The sequence below is a fragment of the Polistes dominula genome, unplaced genomic scaffold (assembly GCF_049000335.1).
Source record: "Polistes dominula isolate Pdom_NZ unplaced genomic scaffold, Pdom_raw_medaka contig_77, whole genome shotgun sequence".
In the NCBI taxonomy this organism is placed as follows: domain Eukaryota; kingdom Metazoa; phylum Arthropoda; class Insecta; order Hymenoptera; family Vespidae; genus Polistes; species Polistes dominula.
The window spans coordinates 7,975,454-7,997,815 of NW_028301152.1; the positions used below are offsets into that span (position 1 = coordinate 7,975,454).

The following is a 22,362-nucleotide window of genomic DNA, read 5'->3' on the forward strand; positions in this document are numbered from 1 at the left end:
CCAAATATGAGCTCTTAATTGTAATAGGAAGATCCTCCGTATGGCAGTTTTTTATTTTTTTCTCAGTCCAAAGAATAAAATTCATACCTCATTATTTATTGATTGTACAGAAAAAAGTTATGGCAGAATTTTGTAGAAAATTTAATGCTCTAAAAAAAAGGTATATTATATTTTTTCCGTAAACCTCACCATTTGAATGATATTGAAGATTTAAATTTGATGATTCTTAGACAAATTTCATTTTTGTTTATGAATTTTATAACTCGACAATAAATGACTATTAAAAAGTGCACAATACAAATTTTTGTAGGAAATAAACTGCTCTATGAAAATGGTGTCTTATGTTTTGGCGATTAAATTAAGCGTTCAAAAGATATTCAGAGAAAAAAATCAGTACACATGAAAGTTTGATGATGAATATCTTTTGAACGCTTAATTTAATCGCCAAAACATAAGACACCATTTTTATAGAGCAGTTAATTTCCTGCACAAATTTGTCTTAAAATAATCAAACTTAAATCTTCAATATCATTCAAATGGTGAGGTTTACGGGAAAAATATAAGATACCTTTTTTTTAGAGCATTAAATTTTCTACAAAATTCTGCCATAACTTTTTTCTGTACAATCAATAAATAATAAGGTATGAATTTTAATCTATTAGACTGAAAAAAAAATAAAAAACTGCGATGCGGAGGATCTTCCTATTAAAATTAAAAGTTCATATTTGTTGAGAATTGTTTTAAGGTGTCTAGCAACCCATTTTTTCGTGGCACTTGTAAAAAAAAATAATTGATTTTTTTGACCCACCCTAATATATATATATATATATATATATATATATATATATATATATATATATATATAACATAATTTAATTGTACATTAATATAATTAAAATAATAATTTTTAATATTTATAATAATTTATAATAATTATTATATAATTAATACTTAAACCCTCTACCTCTTTCTTTCTTACTGTTTCTACATTTGTTTAAATCTGATTTTAATTAATATAAAAATAAATAAATCATAACAATCATGAACAATGTAAACAGGTTATCTCGATGAATCATGTTTAAGGAATACTGCAACTAAAACTATAATAGAAGTATAGTAAAGTCGATTGAAAGTGAGTATATATATTTATCTTTCTTTCGTGGGAACCAAAGTCATTTTCTTTCCTGTTATTATACCGAGAAAGACAACAATCGTTTCAGACTAACTCAGATTAGTGCTTAGGCTTGGTCTTATACTGATCGTTATCGTAACTTTAAGATCATAAATAATCCTTAATGTAGGATAGAAATGCGAGCCGAGATCGTAGAATGCCATTGCCGATAGTCAAACCATAGAATAGAAGACTATACTGATACCATGAAATACGAAATTTCTTACAAGTACACTTAGAGTACTTGTCTTACATGTGTATGCAACACAGTTTAGAAAATTCGTTACAAATTGTTATTTACTAATCGTTTTAATACTTATTATAATTCATATATGAATTACTAATTATTTTTGTTCAATTATATTTCATTAATAGTATAAAATTCATTTGTAATATAATATTATTCATAATATATTGTATAATGTAATTTTATGTGAATTATTTTCTAATTGACTATTGTATTATATATATACTATATAATAATTATTATTATTAATAATAATTATATATATATAATATTATATTATATTATTAGTTATATTATATAATACATCAAATTCAAAGTTAATTTTTTTACAAAAAAAAAAAATCAATTTTTTCAATCAAATTAACAAACAATTGGCAAACCTCCATTCCCCTATAATTAGTCCAACAATAATCATTGATAATATAATATGTTTTAGTATAAATATTAAATAATCGTTCATCTAAAACTATAATTTAAAAAAAAAATAGTATTCTCAAAAAAGATAAACAAAAAATACGAAAACAAAAAAAAATAAAAGATACGTAAGAAACATGCTTTTAACTTCTTCATGGGAACTGAAACCATACAAGTTTGTCGTCGCTTGGTTTCACCGACAACAGCATTATCGAAAAAGCGTTGGAGGCTCAAGAGATTTAACACACACATATAAAAAATATATACAATCTATACATATACATACAAATATATCTGTATACATATTTCTGGATATATCACACAAGTAGTGTATATCACATCGTCGTAGTGTTCTAGTATGAATGCAAGCCACATAATGCACATCCTTTCGAAGGAAACCGGATATTCCTGAGTTTCTGAAGGTAGAGCAACACCACCCTCTCTTTCTCTTTCTTTCTTTTCTTGGCACCCTGAGCGCTAGGCATTGTCACTTGAGAATTTCCTTTTATTTTAAATACCGATGAATGAATAACTACGTCTGCGTATGTATAATAAATAAATAAAATATGTTAAATAACCAAACATTGGTATCTACAGTAACTGCATTGTATTATAACTTTGTTGTCTTATAAAAAAAAAAAATAAGAGAACCAATAAAAAGTGGACACTAAAATGTTGCATTGTTTATTAAAGGTTGTTGTTGAGTATTGTGCTAGGTTTAACAGGAATGCATTTGAACAGTTGCACAAAGTGCAATTGGATTAGATTTTTTAAACAGAAAATCAATCAAACAACATAACAATCTTTTTACATTCATTTATTTCTTTGGGTATTCCAAACAAAAAAGATATTCAAGATATTTTTTCACCATGGCACTTTAAACATTTTCTAACATTAATTTATTCTTCAGCATTTGTAGATATTTTTTTCTTTTTTATTGTACATTCACTTTTATATTAATTCATTTTGATTATTGTTAAGTATTAATACTTAAACAGTTGATTTTATTATAGGGGAATTTTTGTATAAATGCAATGTAACATAATATGATGTTTAGTTAAGGAATTAGTTTGGGATAAGATAAATGGGATATAGGTTTATGTTTATAGATTATCAAGGTTCTTCACAAAAGGGAATATATTTCGTTATCGTTGAAAAGTTAAAGAATAGCCTAAGGTTAATCGAAAACAAATAGCTAGAGGCACCCCCAATTACCACAATAAATGTAACAAGGAGTTACTATAGAAATATGCGCATATTTATATAGTAATTGTAGTAGTAGTAGTAGTAGTAGTAGTAGTAGTAGTAGTAGTAGTAGTAGTAGTAGAAGAAGATAGGTGATCAAATATATGAATAAAAATAAATATTCAAACAACATATTACCTACCTTTAAATTAGTAAGTAAATTTTACATATTTTACATACAATGAATTGTATGTACAATGAGTGGGTATTGAACCACATTGACTTTTTTTGTTCTTAAACAGATATTATAACAAAAACTGCATTGGCTTATTAGTCAACCAAGTATTAAAATTGAAACAATGAATAACACTGAATTCTTTGATAATAATTATATAAGTTTAGCTGTTTATTACTAGTAAACTAAAAACAAAAACCACATGAGCTTATTGATCAATCAAACATTAACATTGAACAAAATATTACACTAAACACTGACCCATTACATTAACCAAAACTCAAATATATAATGAGAAGTACATATTTACATCTCCTCCTGGTTATAATACAAATTAATTTCAAATTTCAATTTCTTCAAAAAAGAATATAAGAACAAAAAAGTAGAGAATGAGCAACAAGTTCCTAGAAATCGAAGGAAAAGTCTTTGAATGACTCTCGAAATTATTCGTATTCGATCGAACGTATCTATAAGGGTAGGTAGTGATGGTCGTGGTGGTGGTGGTGGTGTGTTGGTGGTGGCATTGGCGCTTAAGCGCTTCAGGCGCTCGTTAAAATGCAGTTAACGTCACGTCGTTGACGATAATGAAAGCGTTTCAGAATTTCATACGTGCTCCATGTTACCCCCTCTCTTATTCTTCTTATCCCCTACTAGCTAGCTAGCTAGTTCTACACAAGCTCACAATGTACTTCAAACGTACATAGATGCATACATTTATACATAGTAAGCAAGCAAGCAAGCATGCATGCATGTAGAGAAAAATAAAGAGAAAGAGAATCAGCCGGTTCCTCCCCAGCCCTCTTCACCTCACCCCTCTTCTTCTTCTTCGTCTTCTTCTCCATTGCACCATCGTTCATACCATCCATTGCTATATCAAGCTACTAAACACGTCAGGAAGGACGGTCTGTCTGTTTTTTCAAGGGGTTGTTTCCTTATAGTGCAGCCCCTGTTTTCCTATAGAAGAAGAGGTCTATATATACAACAAGGTTAGGGGGAAGAGGAGGGCTTTGGTAGGTAGAGTTAGACTTGGTGAGCCTAAGGCTAGAGTGGGAGGAAATTGAAGGAGAAGGAGTTGGTAGGCAGAGTTAGATTTGGTTAGCCTAAGGGGGTGTACTGGGAGGAAGTTGAAGGGAAAGAGGGAGTCGGTAGAGGTAGACTTGGTAAGTCTAAGGGTGGACTCGGAGGAAGTTGGTGGGGAAACGGGATTGAGGATGAAGAAAAGGAATAGCAGAAGGTCCCTTCTGACTTTACTTGACTATGGTCGATGCCATTTCCGTAACGATGTTTGTTTTGATCTAACTAAACCTTTTTATTTCTTTACTTTCTTTCTTTCTTTCTTTCATTGGTTGGTTGCTTGGTTGGTTGGTTTCCTTGCTTTAGATCATTATTCGATCTTTCTAATCTTGGCAATCGTCTTGGTGAGAGTTACTTTTGATTTTATTAAGCTTACGGTTTATGAATAACAGAAGGAAATAAAAATATACCTGATATTTATGTATAGACACGTTCGGTAAATTTGATGGAACAATTTCAACATTTCGGAGAAACATGTGTGTCTGGTTGGACGTTAGATGTTTTTAGATTTTTAATGATTGAGACTTAGCAGATTGTTGATTTTGCTTTATGGGACGTTTTAATATGTCTTTAGCAATGTAAGTAAATATTTATTTAATTATAATTTACGTGTGCATATGCATACAATGTTATTAGTGACGATTTGTAAATAGTTTTAATGAAATATATACATTTATTTCATTTTTATTATTTTATTATTATTTAACTATGTATTTTTTTTATTATTTAAGCCTTGTAGGAATTATTGCACTATTATAATTATTAAAATTAATATATAATTAAATTTCAATATTTATAATAATTAATAAAATTCAATTTTGTACAAGATTTAAGTTATTTTGCTATATTTTAATATCAAATTCTTTTTTTAAGTTTGTTCATAGTATACCAAATATGGGGTTCATCGTTGACCATCCTCTAGCAATATAAATTCATTACATACGATTACATGCATTAACTTAAATTATGCAATTTTAAAAAATAATATTTCAACATAATATGTAACGTATAATAACAAATTCGTGATAAATCATGGAAAATTAATGAGACATTCGATAATGTGTTAAAAATTTCTACGTAATATTTTTCAAGCAACCAATTTATTATAACAAATGGTAAAAGCTTACTTCAAAATTTTAAAAAAGAGAGGAGGAGGGGGGATACAAATCCAAAAGAGACATTCTTATTCCTGTTAGAACATCTGTCAAGTAACGACCTTCGAACTACAGGACACGTGACAATAAACGAGGGTTACGTGACAACTACCTTTTTTTTACTTACTAACCCTATGGCCCTTTACAAGGTCACTGTTGGTTGTTGTTACGATCTTCTGTGTCTGCATCCTTTTCTTTTTTTTTTCCTTTCATTTTATATTTTTTTATTTGTTTCTTTCAAACCGTTATGGTTCAAACAAAATACCGCTAATCATTTTCACCGAAAAAAACGTTCTTTCTTTCGAATCATAGTAAATACGTAAGAAAATGATTTGTCAAATAAAATTAATATTTAATTTGAACATTTAATATTTTTCTATGTTCATAGAGAAAAATAATATATATATTATGGTAGTAAATAATTATAATTCATTAGTAACGCTATATATTAGAAGGACCGAAAAGTAATGGTCGTTACTACGCATGTCAAATTATTTTTAATATTTTCAATCAAAAAATCGATTGATAATTTGTGTCGTTACAATAATATAAATTTGCATACCAGATAGAAAAAAGTTGTGTTGATAACGTGATTAATTAATTTAATTATTGATTAATAATAAAAGCTAGTTTGAAAAATTTATTTGTTGGAATTTTGAGGTTAAAAAGGCGACAATTACTTTGTGGTCCACCTAATATTTTTATATGCAATATTTTCTTGTTTTATATTTAATTTATAATTATTATTTAATTGTATTTATTATAATTATTATTTATTATCACAAAAGTATGATGGTACCAGAAAAGTAGATAATGAAAAAGTAGTATGAAAAATTCAGAATTACAATATGACATTAGTATCTTTAACAACTACTATTATATTATAATATTTTATATTATTGGTATCTCTGGCAGGGGCGTGGCGTAACAATTCGACCTATCTACTCTAATTTTAAATTTAGCCACCAGATGGCGTATTTAAGTGCTAGAGATCCCAATATTTTACAATTAAACAATTTATTCTTAAATTCTAAAAAATGGAAAATAATGCAATGAAGAAGATAAAAGATAAAAAAAAATTTGACATAGAAGTACTGAAAGTAAAAATGAAAGAGTTTAAAGTAGATAGGAGAAAGGAAAAGAAAAAAGATATAAAATAAAATAAAAAGGGTGTAAAAACGACACAAAAAAAGGATAAAGAAAAAAGGATAAAGATAAAGATAAAGGATAAAGAAAACAAGAGAAAGTACGCATAATGGTGGCACACAGAGGTTGTTTCGCCGTCAGCGTTGATTAAAAGCTTCGCAAAGCGCGTATGCACTCGCACTCTTTCACTCTCACTCTCACTCACTTCCTCCTTCACTCACTCACTCACTCACTCACTCTACTACAAGGGTTACACCGGCATTTGCTCGGTTTCTTTTGCACCCAGAAATCTTTTACGTTTATAGCTTCCCGCATTGCGATTGTCGACTATGACGACGACGATGACGATGAAGAAGAAGAAGAAAAAAGAAGAAGAAGAAGATGAGGAAGAAGAAAAAGAAGAGGATAAGGAAGAGGAAGAAGAGGTGGAGGAGTAAAAGAACTGGGTGGGGGAGGAATCTTCTTCGTCTTGTTATCTTTCTTTTTCTTTAACACATTCTGCATTCTCCCTCTATCTATATTTCTATCTTTTTCTTTCATTTTCTTTTTTTTTTTTTCTTTTGAAAATGCAACCACCAACATTTTTTTATTTACGTCTTTCTGTCAAGTCCCTTTTTTTAAACTTTTTTCGTTAATTTTTTCCCTTTTCAACGTTTTAATCTTCCCTTTAGTCCTTTAAAATGTTTCTTTTGATTAATCTAATTATTTTTTTTTTCAAAGATACATTTTATTTTTTGATTGTTTAAATGTTATCTACTTTTTCGTGGCTGACATTTTGCAGTTTCATGTATTTTTTATTTGTTTAAATGTCATCTACATTTTCATGGCTTACATGATGGCAGTTACCTTTTTTAACCTTTTTCGTACATCTTTTGTATTCCTTTCAACGTTCTATTTTTTTTATCCTTTCTTAATCTTTCAGGGAATGTTTATTTATTTTCTTTTTTTTATTTCTATGTTTATTTATATAATAGATGAATACAATAGAAAGGTAGTGTTAAAAGGATTATTACTATTTTTTTTTGTAATCTAATAATAATCTTCTTAAAAATATACCTTTTAGTTCTGTGTTTATTTTGTTCTGAAAACGTTACCAACATTTTCTTGTCAAAATATTCATATTTTTACACCTGCATTCTTAGAAATATTTTTCTTTTTTAAATCCTTTTCCATTCTTTTAATTATTATTATTTTTTTCTTTGTGAATTTATGCAAAGGTTAAAAATAAATGTTAAAGATTACTGTTATTTTCTTTTTCTTATTTCAATAACCATCTTTTCAATAATGTCTTCTAAACATAACGACAGGAATTTGAATACAAAATACTTTCTTCTTTTCTTATTTTTTAATTTAATTTTCTTTTTTATTCTACCGATTATTTTCTTTTTGTGCATTTATTTTCTTTGAGGATTTGCACGTATAATAGAAAGGTAACAAAAAAAGTTAACCATGAACTTTCCTGATTCTAACCGTCTTTCGTCAAAGTAAATTTAATTTTTCCAATAAGATTCTTGAACAAATGAAAATCATGGTGGTCAAGTGACTCCTAAAATGGATTAGAATTCGCAAATAATAACATTAAAAGACCAATGGAGTACTGGAATTAAGTTATTTTTACAGATGAAAGAAAAATTCATATTTTTGGATTTGATGAAGACTGGACTGTATAGAGAACAAAAAAATGAAGAGCTTGAAACCAGAAAAATTGCGACCTACGGTGAAACACGGTTATTAAATCTAAATTTTTAAATTTATATAATATAATATAATTTAAAAATATTATAATTAATTTTTAATATATAATATTGTAATAAATTGTTTATATTATTAATTTAAATATTTTATTAATTAATAAATTTAATTATGATATTTATTATATAATATAATAATATTATAATATAATATAATTTAAAAAATAAAATAATATAAAAAAAATTTATATAAACTATTATATAAATAAATTATATATGAATAAATTATATAATAATAATATACCAAAATAATATAAATTTATTTATTAAATTAATTATAAATATTTTTTTATTTATATAAATTTATTTATTGCAACGAATACTTCAGATACAACCCCTAGTACAATTGGCAAACGATAAATCGACGTTTATTCTGTCATTACTTTTTATAACATGGTGATACGCGACTCATGTACTTAAAGAAGATTGAAAAGTTGGGAAAAGATAAAAAAAAAAAAGCAAGAAATAAGGGAATGAGAAAGAGAGAAAGAGAAAGAGAAAGAGAAAGAGAGAGAGAGAGAGAAGGTAAAAGTGAGATTCATTTTCTCGAGAGTCTCCAGACGCAAGTCAGAGTGCAGAAAAGAAAGTTGGCTTAGAAGAACGTTTCTTTTCTAGTCGAAGTGTCGAACCTTTTTCTTCTACTTTTTAAGAATTCGAAGGAAAACTCGTAAGTGATTCTTTCCCAAGAGAACGCTTTACTTTACTTTACTTTACTTCATTTTATTTCCATCGTATTTTCTAATCGTTTCATCAAAAACAAGAAAAAAAAGAAATAAATAACAGAGTTAGAACAAAATTTGATCGCACTATTTTATAATCGTTTTTAAACGCAAACATTTCATCTAAAGTGAAAAACAAACAAATAAAAAAAATAAATAAAAACAAACACACACAAAAAATAAACAAAAAATACAAAATTAAAAGAACCAATCGAAAAATTCGGATTATGTTTAACGAAATTTCCTTGTACGTTTTTTTACGTTCGAAATAAATTCATACGTGTCGAAAAAAAGAGAAAAGAGAGAGAGAGAGGGAAAGAGAGAATGAAAAAAACGTACTCGGACAACGACATTGGGGTTCAGAGCTTTCGGTTCAGCTTGGTAAACAAGAAATTTTATCACACGACTGCAATTGACCACGGTGCGACGATACTTTGGTTTACAAAAAAAAAAAAAAAAGAAGAATTTACTAGGAATAGAAAAAAAAATTTGTGTCATTCGTTTTGATAGAACCATTTTTTATTCATTTTCTTCTTTGTCGCTTGCTATTAATTTAATCAATAGTTTTAAAAACTCTAATGAAAGTTATTCAAAAATTGTTTCATCGAATAACAAAATAATTATATTATAATTTAAATATTATATAATATAATAATAAAATACTATTATAATTATATTATGAAATACTTTATATATATAATAGTTTTATTATTGTAAATTTTTTATATAATTTTATAATAAATTTTTTATACAATTTTATAATATTTTAATTTTTTATATAATTTTATATAATTTATATAAAATATTATATATTCTTTATACAATATTATAATAAATTAAATGTAATATTATAATTTATAATTTAAATATTATAAATATATAATAATAAAATATACTAAAAGTACTTCATTTTCTAATTTAAATTCTTACTACTACTTTTCAAAAAAAAAAAAAATTATTTGTAAAAACTACTAATAACAATTTACAAAAAAAAAGTAATAATAAGACCCTATAAAGAAACAAAATTATGCTTCTAATATGACTTATGGTTGTAAACACAGAACCTCTCTATTCAGTACTATCATTTACATACCTAATCTTACAAGTTTCTCAAGTGTAAACAAGAACTATTATACAAAGATTTATTTTCTTTTGTAAATTGCTACTATTCCTTGTCTCTTACAGGTATGTTCATTCAACCGAAAGAAGAAAAAAGAAGAAGAAGCACAAGAAGTAAAAGAAAAAGAAGAAGAAGAGACCACCAGAAGATCTTCCACAAGATCTATCAGCACACAAAAAAAGAGAAGAAGTAAAAAAGGAAAAGAAAGAAATACCATGAGAAAATCTAAAGCCCTAAAGACTAATTTGCTGGATCACGAAGAACAAGTTAATCCTTGAAACCCTAGATCATTCTTCTATTCTCTAATGCATTACGTCTATATACCTGGTACTTACTATAAAGGGATCTTTCTTTACAAAAATTAGAGCATTTAAAACCTCAGATTCTTCATCGTTTTTCTTCCATCTGATTGTAAGATTAAGAAAAAATAAATGTAAGTCTTTTTAAACTGAAGAACAATGATTATTAAAGTGTTTATCTCAAAACCTTAGAGAGGTGTGTGTGTTTGACTTTAAAAGGCAAGTTTGTTCTGTTATTCAACATCTTTCAATTATTGGGTTGACAACTAAGTTATTGCAGATTTTAAATAAGAATGAAAATTCCAAATTTTTGCTTAAAAATATAAGTTTGTTCAATAAGGTGTTCACTAAAATCTACAATTCTCAATACGTTAAAATAATATCTTTTACTACAAAATCTTATTCAAATCTTTAAAAAAACAAAAGTAAACAAATTCCACTATTACAATTTTCTTTGAAAATTACAAAAATAAAAGAAGAAAAAAATATATATATAAAGATAAAACTAAAGATTGATAGAAAAAGAAAGAAAATCAACGTACAACAAACTGTAGATCTTGACGTGAACAATAAAACACATACGTACACCCCCTTATCATCCCCAACCCCCTATGATGCGTTTGGCTTTTAGTGCCTCGAAAAAGGTTGCACTCACACTACTATAAATTCTCTTCTCTGTACATGTATTATTACATATGAACGTGTATATGTGTATGTATGTGTTAAGAGAGTTTGCTACCCTTGTACACAAGTATAATGGCTTGCGTATGCTTGCAAGAGATTCTCAACGTTTACAACTACGAATACGATGCGATGATGACGTCAACGAAGTTGTTTGTCGGCTGGCATAGTCCAGCAGCTCCTGTTGTTCCCTTTTCAACCCCCTTTTCCTTTAGAGTTACACGTATGTACCCAATATAAACGAAAGGATAGAATTACTTTTCGTGATGGTACTGTAAAAGGGCTAGGGAGCTATCTTCAATAATGGAAGGAGGGTTGTAAAATATTTTTTTATATAGTACTTTAAAATTTTTTAAATGCACTGAAAAAATATGAACACTATCTTCAAATATAATATAAAAAATTTAGTCCAAATTTTTAAACAAAAATATCAATGGGGGTTTACATCGTTTGAAAAGCTAAATGACTCGCAATAATTATAATCAATATAATTATAATTCATTATTAATAACTAAATATATAATATATTAATAACCAAATATATAATATATTAATATAATTATAATTTAATATAAATAACCAAACATTGAAATTAATACAAATTTGTACAATAACCTAACATAAATTAAATTTCATAGCAAATCTTACATCTTAATTAACACAAAATTATTTCTTTTATTTTGTTTTCCAAACAATTCTCAAAAAAAAAATTAAAATAAATGGAAAAATTAAACCTAATATTGTTTTAAAAGTCATAATTAACCCACCCATTCATTTCTCATCTCTACCTTCTCATCACTCACAACAATAACAACAACAGCGTAATATTCAAAAGACGTCACATGATATCTCATGCACATTATAAAGTACAAGTTTTGATCAGGAAGCAACGCCTACCTAACTTTCCCACGTGAAATCTATACGAACCTTCCTTCTCCTCGTCCTCCTCCTCCTCCTACTACTACTACCACCCCCTTCAACCTTACCTTCATCTTCTACCACAACAATTCCTCTTTTACCTTATCCAAGGTTCTTCATCTTTTACCAATTCGTCGATCGAACTTAACTTCCTGCTTTACATATTTACGATCGTTTTTACGGATTACACACTCGGAAAGATACTTTGTAAGAAAAAAAGATTCCCCTTTAAATCCTCCTCCACCTCCTCCTTCTCCTCTACCTCTTCTTTCTCCTTACCATCTTCCACAAGTTTTCTTCTTCCTTTTACTTCATGGTAACCCCAAACCACCTTTCTATTCGCACGCATTCAACTTTTTTACGATCTTTCTGCAGAGAATTCAAACTTATCAGCAGAAACTTTCCTCAATCGTCGTCTGACATTTATGCCCGGAGCTGTTAATAACAGACTTCGTTGAAACGATAGATTTATGTTACCATGTAATATAAACACAAATACCGTGAAGTCAGTTATTTCGTAATAGGATTATAGAGAGTATTTTATTAAATCGTTGAATACCAATATCTTGCATCTTATTACCACCTTTCCTTGATTACTATAAGTGAGAATTTAAACATATACTAGGAAAACGATAAAAAGAAACCGAAAAAAATATAATCCTAACATTTAATCAATTGACTATGGGGGTTACCACTTGGAAAAGTTTATAACCTAAAATGACAAGTATACTCGTCAATCGCATCTAACTAGTAAAAATTACTTTACAAGAAAAAAAAACTGTATTTTAAAGATCAAAAAAAATATAATCCTAACATTTAACCAATTAACTATGTGGGTTACCACTTTGAAAAGTTTATAACCTAAAATGACAAGTATACTCGTAAATCGCATCTAATATAATACAACTAACGGTATTTTAAAGAGCAAAAAAAAATCAATTCTAATATTGAAATATTTTCTGTGAATTTAAAAAAAATAAAAAGAACGAAATCTTTTCGCACTTTTCGCATTTGAAAGCGGATAAAAAGAAAAAAAAACGAAGGGAGTGGTGGCGCTGGTGGTAAAAAGAGGTTAGGGGAAAGGAAACACGTGATATGACTAGTAATGAAAGAAGCAACGGGGGTATTAAACTTTCCAACTTCTCCAGCCGTCTCTCTTCCGACCTACCCCAACAAACGACCGATTTTTACAATCCCTTTTACCCCCTTTTCCCACTCTCACTCTTGCTTCCTCTCTCTCTCTATCTTTCTCGACAACAAATACAACGAAAGAAAACAAAGAATCACACAGAGAACTACGACGATGACGACTGATGGTGAGACGTAGTTGTCGTTGGGGGGACAACAACTGTGAGGAGGCGTGCATCCATGCGAGAGGTGTAACGAGTACGTTGTGCATCGTCGAGACACTCTCGTGACTGCTGATGTTGGGCTGCTGCTGCTGCTGTTGTATTTCCCGACAGGGTCAATTCTCTCCTCCCTTTCGCACGTACCAAGAGGACGAAACAGGACCCATTTCCAACCCCTCTGTTACTCCTTTTTCTACCCCCTCAGACTCCCCAAGCACCCTCATACTCATCCTCATCCCTGCATCTCTCATTCCCTCTCTCTTTTTTTCTATCACACTCTCTGTTTCTGGCTCTCCTGTGTACACTTCGTTACGCCTAATGGGAATCGTGATGTTCGTGTGACAAAGAAATAGGAGGGAAAGAAAATGGCGAATATCTCTCTTCCTCTCCTATCTCCTTTTGGATCAGCCATTAACGAAATCTTTCTTTTAAAACTCCAGACGCAATAAAGCGTTGACGATTTTTTTTTTTTTCGAGTACTATAAACCGTGTTACATTTTTTTACGATCGAAATAAATGATATCAAATGTAATTTAATTGTTCGGTTATTGGGAATACGAAGTTAGGTTGTAAAATGTTTAAATTCATTCTTTTATACAAATTTTGAGTTATAGGTCGAAATATTATAAATAAAAAGTTCGAAACTTTTTAATCCATTCACGTTTATATATTTACGATTTATATTTTAAATAAAAATACATTTTTCGTAATATTGGGATGTACATTCTGGGCAACCATTTGTTTGCAGGTAGAGTTATCTCGAAAAGTTCTCATCAATATTGTAAACACTTTTTGACATTGTAAAATGTTAAAAATTTTAAACGAATATATTCCAATTGATATTTGATTATTTTAAGAAATATGACATAACGTAAATAAAATACATTAAATATATTCATAATGTCGACATAATACCATAGTAGTCATCGATACAATAAAAGTATAAAACAATTTCACGTTTTATTATCATTCGTTTAAATATTAAAACTCAATAAAACTAATATAACCAATCGTGATGCTTCTCGATGTATATTAAACCACGTCAGACACATAACGCAATTGTCGTCCAGTATCGATCGATATCCCATTCGGAGTTTCGAGAGGAAATACACTAACATTTCTCGACACTGGATTCGAGAAACTTATGGCGTTTGACTATCGAAATAGATAAAACTCAACAACAATAATCGACTATACTTCTTCTCTATTTCCAACGACTAATATTTTTTTCAAAAATATTTTCTAGGAAGTAAGAAATATTTCTATCATTTTTCAACCCCTTTGTTTTCTTTCTCTTTCTTTCTCTTGTAGCTTTTTCATTTTTATTTTTGTTTTTGATATGAAAGAGATTTCGCGTGATTGCCGGTAAAAAATAAACAATAAACTTGACACCAACCAAGAATAGGAAATAGGTGGCGGGTATGAGAGCAATAAAAATGAAATTGCGATAAATCATTCGAAAGGAATCTTTTCCCCTCATATCTCATGCAACCGGAAGACGCAACTCATATTAAAATCGTCGTTCACACATATACAATCGTATACATTCATTCGTATATTCAAATACATGAACACGGTTAACGCACGCACGTATGTTACTCACGCACGCACGTACGCATGCGTTTTTAACTCAAGAAAACGAGTATCCTCCGATATTTTATCCTCTTCTCTCACTTTTCACTCACCCTCACCCTCACTCTTCTCAATTTTTTTCTTTTTATTTTTCTTTCTACGATCTCAAGATACGCACACGTTGATAAGTAAAAATAGTATGGGCCATCAATCAGAGACAGAGGGTCGACAAACCTTGCTCTCAACTACTCTACCGTGTTTATGTGCAACCTGATAAATAGATAAATAAAGACCGACAGCAACCCTATCATTCCTACTAACATTTATTTCTTACCCTTCTTAATCACAATCTTTTTCTTTACCGTTCTAAAACGAACTCTGACATTAATTTAGAAATATTTACTACAGAAAAGATATACACAGATTAACTGTACCTTTTAAATGAAATAGAATAAAAATATTTCTAATCTATCGTGTCAAAAGATAAATAAATTAATAATTATAAATCCAGCATATGGTGTATTTAAAAAAATTTATTCGTAAAATAAAACACGTTGCAAATCTAACAAATTAAAAGATTATTAAATTAATAATTACAAATCTAACGAATTGAAATAAAAAATAAATTAATATTTACAAATCTAACGAATTAAAATAAAAAATAAATTAATATTTACTAATCTAACGAATTAAAATAAAAAATAAATTAATAATTACAAATCTAAATAATTAAAAAAAATTAAATTAATATTTACAAATCTTACTAATTAACAAAAATTAAATTAATATTTACAAATCTAACGAATTAAAATAAAAAATAAATTAATATTTACTAATCTAACGAATTAAAATAAAAAATAAATTAATATTTACAAATCTAAAGAATTAAAAAAAATTAAATTAATATTTACAAATCTTACTAATTAACAAAAATTAAATTAATAATTACAAATTTAACGAATTAAAATAAAAAATAAATTAATAATTACAAATCTAACATGGCATATATTTTGAAAATTTATTTATTAACCTTCTATGGTCCGAATTTTTCTTATAAATAAAAAAAAATGTTTATAACTAAATCTATTATTTACATATATATGCAGATGAGAAAAAAATGTTCCTATTTAAAAAAAAAAAAAAGGTTTCGCTTGCTTCTACTGCAAACAGTTTCTTCAACATTTATTTTATTCGATGTTGATTATGCTAGCAAATGAATATGGTATCAATTACCTCAAAAAGATTATAAAATTAAGATATTTCATTCATTTCATTTCATTAAAAAAAACTAAAATTGTTTAGTAAAATTCTAAAAAATAAATATGTTACTTGAAAGTAACACAGAGGCCCATAGAAAATTAAATAAGACATTTGAAATATAACTAATAAATAAATGAATAATTAGAACGTCGTATTTCTTGAAAATTATCTATGTACATAATTAAGAAAACATGTGATAGTATGTTGTTGCGGTTAATGTATTTTATTATTTTTTTTTTTTTTTTTTTTTTAATGTTTAAGGTTGAGTTGGTGTGAAATCACTTGGAAATGTTCAAAGGTAAGGATCGAGTGAGGTGCTTCTAGTAACAGATCGCGAATTCCACGGAGGTGGAACTCATCGGGCTAACGCGTAAGCAAGGTGAGCTGGTTTCCCCAGTGGTTCTGAGAGAGAGAGAGAGAGAGAGAGAGAGAGAGAGAGAGAGAGAGAGAGAGAGAGAGAGAGAGAAAAGAGAGAGAGGAAAAGAGAGAGAGTGAGAGAAAGGGAAAAAAAGAAAGAGAAAGATACTCCAAGAGTCTGCTTATTTAAAAAGTTATAACTTGTAACGACGACCATTAAGTTTGCTTGACCAAGCTATACCTTGCTTCTCTTTTTTCTTTCTTGTTCTTCGTAAAAAGGTTCATTTCTGCATTCCTTTCCACGATCCTTTAGCCAATCAGGATACACCATTCCATGTAACAACTTCGGGATCTTTTCATTACTAGTTTTACGTATATCCAAAATGAATTTCCGTTTGTTAAATGTTACCCTTTGTATTTTATGTTCTTTCTAAGTTAATTAGAATATTGTCGAAATTATTCAATTGGTATTGAAATTATTGTGGTTTTTAAATAAAGAATTTTTTTTAACAAAAATTTATTTTATTAATTGTAACATTTTTATTTATTCGACGAGATGATTTTAAGTGGATTGGAAGATAATAATTTAGAAAAAATACTAACAAATTTTAACACACAATAATATTATTTAATTATATTTACTAAATATATTTCCTAATAATATTTAATATTATTCGAAAAAACCAATAATAATAATTTTTAATTATCTAAAATAATCTATCACATGATTTTTTAATTAATTTTAAAAATTATTACAAATACAGACACCATATTTAAAATAATATTTAAAAATAATTTAAACCTTTAATTACTTTAATTTGCTAACCAAATATATCTACAACGACATATAAATATAACAAAAAAATAGTAAAATCATTGAGATGATCATATTTAATTTTTATAATTAAAAAAAAACAATTGGATATACTAAGATCCCATCTTGATATTTAATAATAATAATTAGTAAACAAATATTTAAAAACCTAATAATATTAAACAATTTTCAAACAAAAAACCGACATTGTGTAATTTACTAATATATACGTATATTCCATAACCACATAACCTAACAAAAAAGTATCAAGAATAACCAATACCGCCATATTGGAAATTAAATGAAACATAAAAAAACCTCAATAAAATAATCCTTCAACCTATTAAAATCAAACGTACATGCAATCGAGCAAAAATTTCCTCCTGCAAAACAAAAACAAAAACTAAAAAAAGAAAATAACCACGATTAAACGAAAAGCGTGAAAACACCTATTAGAGATCAAGATGCCTTGAAACTAATTAAAACTGTAACTTGACATTTTTCAAGAGTTAATTTAGCGTGAATTTATCGATCGTTGTACACGTTGTGTTAGCACTCATTTTAATGGCCCCGTTCAAAAACGTAGCTAAACGTAACACTAATACCTTCAACACCTTCAACACCTTCTTCACCTTCTTCTTCTTCTATTACACCGTTCGTTAAGTATGAAAAGATGATGGTTGGTTTGGTAGTGAAGAAGGAAGAAGAAGAAGAAGAGAAGGATGAGGAGGAGAATGAGGAGGATGAGGAGGATGAGGAGGAGAAGGAGGATGAAAAGGAGAGGAGAAGGAGAGGAGGGGGGATAAAGAAGAGTATGGCAGTGTCGCTTTTGTAGAGCATAGTAAATTAACCATGTCATAGCTAGATCAGATCGCGGCTCATTGGCATGGAAATCCCTTTTGATTAACGAGCATAAGTTGAGTATATTACACATATACATTACATGTGTATATATATATATATATATATGTATATATGTGCGTGTATATGAGAGAAAGAATACTTGTTCAATAATAGTGTACGAGAGAAAAATGTCAACTTTCTAGATATTTTTGTATACACCGGAAAAACAAATATAATGTGACCCGTATAACCATAACCCCCTGATCATGGGGAAAATCATTGAGGATGAAAATTATTTCTTTTAACCAGTTAACTGTGGCGCCCTCGTTTGAAAATTCACACCCCATTTTTGTATTGCCAGAATCGAACCATGACGAATATATTCGTCAATCACAATTAACTGGTTAAACGTGTGAGAGATTACAAACCGTGCATGGGTAATTGTTAGGAGTAATAAAAATATTTGATTTAAATTTTTAAATTGGTATGCTCGAATGTTAAAATTAAATATCAAAATGGATCTTAAGTATATTGAATTTATTTTTTAATTATAAAAATTAAATATGGTCATCTCAATGATTTTAATATTGTTTCGTTAGGTTTATACAAAATTAAATTATATTTATACAATTGTAATTATATTTATATTATTTTACAATTATATCATTATAATTAATAATATTAATTTATAATTATATTATCAACTAAACTAAATTATTTTTATGTTAAGTTAAAAAGTATAGTTTTATTTAACTTAATATAAGTTTTTAATATAATTATTTAAATTATAAATTATTGTCTAAATTATAGTTATGTTAAGTTAAGTTATGTTTATTAAACATTTTTCTTATTTTTTCTTTTTTAATACTGTAATTAAATTTATGATACTATTTATATTTGTTGAATAATGCATCCGTATGTAAAATTTTGTATTACATTGAATATCCTTAACCCTGGAATTAACAAATGGATTACTGTACTCAACGTTATAATTAAAAGCATGTTCAAAATGAAATAAAACAACAAACATAAAACAACAAAACTGTATATTCAAGGTAGGATCAAGCAGCCATTTTGAAAATTTTCATATTAATAAATGTACAGATTATAATATAATTCCAGTTAAAATAATATAAACATAATTGAATTGTATTATTTCAAATATTCTTTCAAACGAACAATTTATTTTCTCAAAATCCAAATAATCAATTTATCCTTTTCTACAATACATTCGTGAAATAAATTTCAAAAGTTTAAACAACGTATTTCAGTTACACCTGGGTACGTGCATAAATTTATATTTACTTTTATTTCAACCACTCGTTCCATTTCTTCATCTTTTTTTTTTTTTTTTACATTTGAGAAGAATACCTCGTTTTTTGTATTCAAGAAAAATCGAAAGAAGAAGAAAGTCTCGAATAAGCAACAAAAAAAAAACCTTTTTAACCTGGATGTCTCTACCTGGAAACAAAACTTGAAGAAAAATCTCCAGAGGAAATGATACAATAACCGTGAACGATCTTATTCGTTCTCAGAGTAGAAAAATGTCTTAAGAAGGGGGAAAAAAAAGTAGAGGAAATGGGAAAGAAAAGAAAGGACCACCCCAAAGGTGATGTAAATCCTTCTACATTTGTTAACCTTTTCTACGGTTGCCACTGTTCATTGGTGTCCATTGATCCAATGGAAATAATAGATAAAAGATAAATAATCCAAGAATTTGGTGAGTCACAAGTTTTTTGGTACAGTTAATCTAAGTAATTTCAACTAAATATACTGTTGGAATTTTTCACGTATGTATGTGTGATTTTAGGATAATTTTTTTGTTAGATTTGTGTGTGAATTGAACGAGAAAATAATTTTAAAAATTCCGACACAACACAGAAAAAAACAAATCGTAAGATATTTGAACACATCAAATGAAGATAAATATTCATAGGAACCTAACAAAGATTGTCACTCGAGCTTGCTCAAATAACAGAAAAAGAAATATCCTTTTATCATTAGATCTTTAAACTCAATTCATAATTCTTCATACACACATATACATACACATATATTTACAGTATATCAGTTGTAACTTTACCCTTTCGATAGCAGTATTTCACAGATACTTAATCCTCACGATATTAAACCCAAACGATTTAATTATTATTATTATAATATTCAATTGAATTGAATTATTTAATTTAATACATTTATAATCTTGTATAATTAAATATAATTTTACAATTAATATAATCCAATAATTCTTATATTATTTAATAAAATAAAATTACCAGTTGCATTACATTTAAATATATCAAAATTATGGACACAAATTAAAGGAACATTTTCTTTAAACTAAAGAGAAAACAAAATTAACAAACTGTCACCAACAAATTCAAGCTAATAAAATTAATTGAATTAATTTGCTAAATTTATAATTTTATCTAATCAAATATATATAATAATTTAAAAATATAATCTAATAATAATATTTATTTCATTTATTGAAATAAAATTTGAAAAACTAATTACAATTTGCGTTACATCTAATTGTAAATATTATATATAAAAATTACACACAAATTTATATATAATTATATTATATAATTATATATTATATATATAATTAACTATATAACTATAATATATATAATTATACTATACTATACTATTGTATTATAGTTATATATATAATATAATATAACATAAAAAATAGTATAGTATAGTATAATTATATATAAATATATACACACACAAATTAAATGAAAATTATTTTTTAAGCTAAAAATAAATCAAAATTAAACAATTCTAATGTAAGAATATTTATTAAAATAAACGGTGAGGGGGGAGGGGATTCTCCCAGACATCTCCGGAGGCTGTTAGTCGTCCTTCACAAGCATATTAACGACTTGTCAAACAGGATTTTTACGATCGCGTTAATACCATGAGAGTACCGCGAATATGTCAAGAGAGATAAACAGAAAGAGAGAGAGAGGGAGAGAGAGAGAGAGAGAGATAAAGAGAGGTGTTGGGTCGGGGTTTGGGTGAAGTTTGCTGAAGTTTGCTGAAGTGGGAGAGTTGGGTGGAGGCTGGGTTGGGTTGGAGGTTGAGAGAATTGGGTGGAGGCTGGGTTGGGTTGGAGGTTGAGAGAGTGGGGTAGAGGAAAGGGGTGGAGGGTGTTGTGTAAATACGTTCGTATATAATATTCGTTCGCTTTCGAGTCGGGGACGGAGATTAAATAGGACCGTTGATTGATCTAGATTAGTTTTAACAGTTTCCGTGACGGCAAATATATACGTAGAGAGAGAGAGTCCATAGGAGAAAGACGTTTTGACGGTGGACAACCCAGGACCATCCGGATTGAATAGATTGTTGACTACGAAATATCGTGACGGACAGCTGCTGTCTAACACCTTCCCCTCTCCTAACCCCTCCCTCACTTTTGATCTACTTTTAAGGAGATCGACATTTTTATTTTCTGATTTGATTATCATTCCGGATGGCATCAATCAAATTTCTCTGCCTTAAGTCACGTTTTTTATTTTCTTTCTATTTTTTTTTTATTAAGTATTAAACATGGTAAACTCACTTCTCGTTTTACAATCAAATAGATCGGAATTTATCTTATAATTAAAATAAAATAAAATAATATAAATAAGAAATTAGATGAAGGCATCAGTGATCGACCGGTTAAGACAAATTTTAATCTTAAATAATGGTAACTTGTTGCATTTTTATTGAATACTAGGTCGCGATGCGTGAAGATATTCTTTGAACTTGGGACATCATATAACAAAGGATACTTTTAGAAAAAAGTTGGGTTACACGAAAATAATAAACATTGATAAATGCATGATGAATCACTGCATCAGTGGTTGACCATTTGTGTAATTGTAGAAACGAGTAATTGACAATTCTTTTATTTTATTCTTTTTTTTAGTAGTTGACTATTTACACAACAACCAAAATTAATAAAATTAATCATTTTAAAATCGTTTATTTACATGAATTAAAAGAAATAACAACTAAAAAAAAGCTTATTTTTCACGTTTTAGTGAAAAATGGTGA

At 28.0% G+C, this 22,362-nt stretch overlaps 1 protein-coding gene across 1 annotated transcript in view; it reads right to left on the bottom strand.

Moving 5' to 3' along the window:
• The window catches only part of dlp (glypican dally-like), a 138,456-nt gene that overhangs the window by 109,775 nt on the left and 6,319 nt on the right, over window positions 1-22,362 (bottom strand). The window lies entirely within an intron of this gene.